Genomic DNA, 4,967 nt, shown 5'->3' with positions numbered 1-4,967 from the left:
GCCTTGGTGATTGAACCAAAGTTGGAGATCATATGATGGAATTTTGCAAAAACAATGACTTGTTCATAGCAAATAGCTTTTTTCAACATTGCGTTCGTACACATTGACTGCTCCAGAAGGAACACACAAAAATCAAATTGACTACATCTGTGGGAAGAGACAATGAGATGCTTGATAGCAGCAGCTAACACTAGACCAGGGGCTGGCTGTGGAACAGATCATCAGTTGCTCTTGTATAAGTTCATGATAAGCTGGGGAAAAAAGTGAAAACAAGTCCACAGGAGCCAGAATATGCCCTTGAGTCTATCCCACCTGAATTTCAGAGCATCTCCGGAACAGATTGGCTGCACTGAACACTAATGGCAGAAGACGTGGTGAGCTGCGGGAGGATATCGCGACTATTAGTCATGTAGAGAGCAAGGGTCTTTAAGAGGACAGGAAAGAACGACCAAAGTGAATATCAATCGACGCTCTCAAACTTGCTCTTAGTAATCTGGTAGCCAGAGCAAATGCAAGGACGGAGGAACTCAAGGAGCTGAATGGAAAAGTTCAAAGGGCAGCTCAAGAAGGCAAAGAGAAACATTATCAAGAAATGTGCAAAGACCGAGAATTAGAAAACCAGAGGGGAAGATTACACTCAGCATATCAGCCCCACTAGAAGCATTCACACATTTCTAGTCTATGTCAAGAAATTTGGAAGGAGATACATATTTGCCCAGTAAAAAGAAATTGTCAACTGGAGGAGATACATATTTGTGCCCAATCCAAAGAAATGTGATCCAGCAGAATGCAGGAATTTAATAATAATATTAAAATCATATGCAAGTTAAAGTTTGGGAAGATAATTCAAAGATGGTTCCAGAGTACATTGACAGGGAGCTCCTAAAAGTTCAAGTCGGATTCAAAAGAGGACATGCTAGGTATACATCACAACATTCTTCTGTGGTTGCTAAGGTTTTTAAATGGCCCAACGGCCCAGTATAGCAGCATTAGACAGTAAGACATGATTCAAGCTCTAGAGGACCCAGCCACAGGCATCAGGGACTGATCCTGATGTTCAGCTCATGATCTGGCTCTGACCAGTTAGGAGACTAGAGCAGGACCAGACAGAAGCCAAGACCAAGTTCAGGGACATTAACACAGAAGCCGTTGCTCTTGTTCTGGGCCCAGCTCTGGGCAAGTAAGGGGAGGAAGCATTTGCATGAAGCCATGACTGCAATAAGAGAACAGAATCTCAGTGTTAGAGAGAGTGGAATGAATGTCAAACTTCTGAAAGAGAGACAGAAACAGAGAGGAAGATAGAGATCATTTGATCCAACTGTGATGATAGTTTGAATTGATCGAGCAGTAGAAGACACCTGAGTTTTATCAAAGAGTGGGACACAGAGTTGGAGTCAGATATACACCCTCAATTCCTAGGTGGGTCTGAAAATCTTTGCACAGTCAGTGTGGCCCCTTAGAACCTGGGACAGCAGGGCCCACACAAGTCAGGTGACTTCATACTTACCTGGCAGGGGAGACACCATGATAAGGAAGGTGGTTTTCCCAGGGCGAGGCTCATCCATTGCACTGCAGGTGTGCTGACCCTGCGATTTCCCCAAATGTGGGAAATTCGACTGCATAATTTGTGGTAGTGGGGGGCTGCGTTCGCGCTCTCCCCTGAATTAAAAAAGAGAAAAGGGGGGGGGAGTCACATGACTGCCATGACAACAGGGAGCATGCTGCCCAGTTGAGAGAGAAGATGGCCCCTCAGTATGTCCTTTTCATCTTATTTTCTACATTGTCATTTTTATTTTCATCACTTCAGCAAATAAATGCCTCAATAGGCCAACCGTGCCAATGTAGAAACAAAGTGGATATTACCAGCATGGGTGAAATTAACCTTGATCACAGACCAGTCTTTCAGATCTCTTTTATATCTTCAAAGGCTCAATCTTCCTGTTTCATCTAGGACATTTAAAAATACACCCAAAGAATATTCTTTCAAGTATACTGCCACTGTCTCTAGGTTATCATTATCCTGTCTATTAATTACTATTATGAGTCCCATTGGCATGCGTTCTCCTTGTTTCCATATGCCATCCGATCCCGTCTCCAGTGCCTCAGCTCTGCAAGTGCTGCCTGCAAGCAAATGTCCACACAGGACTGCAGGCACACAGACATCTAAGGGCAGTGCCAGTGCAGATCTGAGGATAACTGAGCAGGTTTAGGAGCAGGTGAGTAGATCAAAGGCAGATAAACAGATTTATCTCTCCTGAAGGATTAGAATGCTCTTCCCAGGAGCTTATGAGAAAACAAAGTGCAATTAATGCCTTCCCTCAGTTATGCCTGAGAAGGTTCAGCCTTAGAAGAACAAAAAAGGCGCAAGTGCTTTAAAGAGGAAGGGTGAGGCCATCATGAATAACAAAGACATTGGTCACCTGCTGTGATCTGAGATAGCACAATAATAAAGTCCTCAAAAAGAATGTAGCCAACAACCAGAATGTGCACCTGGACCCGACCAGGTCTGGCAAACACCTGGGTGGATTTATTTCCTATAGAACTTAGTTTATAGTCCAAGTGCCAAATTTTCCACAAATCACATTACAGTAAGGTTTCCCCCCTTATGAGGAGGCAAGCACCACGAAGACAGAGCCCAGGTCTACCTCACCCCCCAGAATAACTCCCAAGGCCCAGAAGACACCTAAAACATAAGAGGTTTAGTAAAAACTAATTGAATTGAATTAAGGGCAAAAAGGAAATAGTTTTAAAGACTCAGAATCTTAGCAAATTGGGACTGATGAAGCCAGTAACTAACTGAAAATTCAAACGGAAGCCTGGCAGACTCAGAATTCTGAAAACACAGTCCCCTCCCCATTCAAACACACGTCCTATAGATGCTGAAGGAGTCCCACAGTGATCCAGCTGTCCACCGAACTCACCTCCTGGCCCCTACACCCCACATGCCTCCCCACAGAGGTAAATCTGGATATTTGTATTTTAAAGCATGTATTCCTAATTTCTAGAAGAAGTTCTTTAAAGGAATTAGGTGAAAGTGAGCTACAGGATACCTGAACAGGGAGAGTAGCTGGGATGGGAAGTTTGGCTCAATGCAAGGGTACAGAGATTTTATTCCTGGACAGGTCTGTAGGTAACCTGAAGCCGTAGCAGACTCGCTGCACTAGGAAGGAAACTCCAGGTCGGAGCGGACTAGTATTAAATCTGTAGAAATAGGGAGAGTATTTTCAAAAACAAAACCATGAGAGGCAAAACATAACTTAGAGTATATCCCATCTGAACTTAGGGAGCATCTCAAGAATAGATTTAGCACATGGAACACTAATGACTAAAAAACAAATAAATTGTGGGATGATATTTTTTAAAAGGTCATACATGAAGAGACAAAAAGATTATTAAAGAATTTATTGTTTTATACTCTATTTTATTTTATTCAGATTTTGCATTTTCTTCTATTATAATACTTTCTTTTTTTTCTAGTTCTCTCCCACTTCCTCTAATGATGTGATGCCCCCTACCCTCCAGGGATTATGTATTGCGCCAGGCAAAAACAGGGAGGCCTGTAGATTTGGACACATCCACCAAAACAAAAGATCCACACAAGTGAAAAGGCAGAACATTATTATAAGAAACCAAAAGAGACCTACACAAATGGAAGAATACCCCATGTTCATGGATAGGAAGACATAATATTGTGAACATGTCAATACTACCTAACGCTATCTACAAACACACAGCCCAATTCCCATCCAAATCTCAACTTTATTCTTTAAAGAAATTGAAAAACTAATTACCAACTTCATATGGAAGAAGTCTATGATAAGCAAAGTAGGAGGCCTTGCACAATCTGAAACCGGAAGTGGCCCTTTGTTTTCAGTGGCTGTGAGGGGTGGGGTTTATACTCAAGTGCCCTATCCTGTAGGGTCTCTTAGGTGATTATGTAGGCATAATACATACATTGTTGAATAGTCCTTTCTGGTTGATAACTTCTTATGTGATTTTATATCTCCCAAGGTACCAGAAATGCCTGCAGATAAGAGGAAACCATACTTAAAACTAATAATATGAGGAAAATTATAAAATATTCTCTTGTCTATGTCCATTTCTTGGGAAATCTCAATTAGAAATAGAAATGTCATCCTATTTTTTAAAATTATTTTATTGAGGGCTCGTACGATTTCCATCACAGTCCATGCATACATCCATTGTGTCAAGCACATATGCACATTTGTTGCCCTCATCAATCTCAAAACACCTGCCTTCCACTTTAGCCCTTAATATCATTTGCTTATTCCCCCTCTCCCCCATGAACCCTACATAATTCATAAATTATTATAGTTTTGCAACAAGTTACATGTCCCTCTGCCCTCTTCTCTGCTGCCCATCCCCCAGGGAGGAGGCCATACCTAGATTCTTGTAATTGGTTACCCTCTTCCACCCCAATATTGTCAATCTTGACAAACATATCTCAGAAATTATTTCTCAGACTATGACTTTGGATGAAAATAATAATCAGTTATAATTTATCAAGTGTTCATGAAAGGGGTGGGGGGAGGAAAAAAGAGTAGCTGAGACCAAGCAAGGGCTCAAGTAGAAATAAAATGTTTTGAAAATGATGATGGCAACATATTTACAAATGTGTTTGATACAATCGATGTATGGATCCTTATAAGAGTTGTAAGAGCCCCAAATAAAATTATTTACTGTATATACTCGAGTATAAGCAGACCCGAATGTCAGCCAAGGCACCTAATTTTACCAGAAAAACTACATTAAAAAGGTGCTGAAAAACTCGGCTTATACACGAGTATATGCGATATTTTTTTAAAAAGAATAATAATATGACTTTGGAACATTTTTGACTTTCAGCGTTTCTTAAGGCCCAAACAATTTAGAGTCAATTAATCAGAGACTTCTCTCTGATTCTAGTCCAAATCTCAAAAATTGTCGCATTGAAAGGCAAAAATAAT

The 4,967-nt window shown here is 41.0% G+C and overlaps 1 non-coding gene across 1 annotated transcript; it reads left to right on the top strand.

Moving 5' to 3' along the window:
• Positions 1–1,499: 1,499 nt before the first annotated feature.
• LOC115872879 lies at positions 1,500–1,662 on the top strand. The gene has a single exon (XR_004048087.1). It is a non-coding gene; the product is annotated as a U1 spliceosomal RNA (small nuclear RNA).
• The last annotated feature ends 3,305 nt before the right edge of the window (positions 1,663–4,967 follow it).

The sequence above is a fragment of the Echinops telfairi genome, unplaced genomic scaffold (genome assembly GCF_000313985.2).
Source record: "Echinops telfairi isolate 266 unplaced genomic scaffold, ASM31398v2 ScPeMD7_4;HRSCAF=17, whole genome shotgun sequence".
NCBI lineage: Eukaryota > Metazoa > Chordata > Mammalia > Afrosoricida > Tenrecidae > Echinops > Echinops telfairi.
Note: the sequence above shows the minus strand (reverse complement) of the source record. Positions and strands in the feature narration are given on the sequence as shown.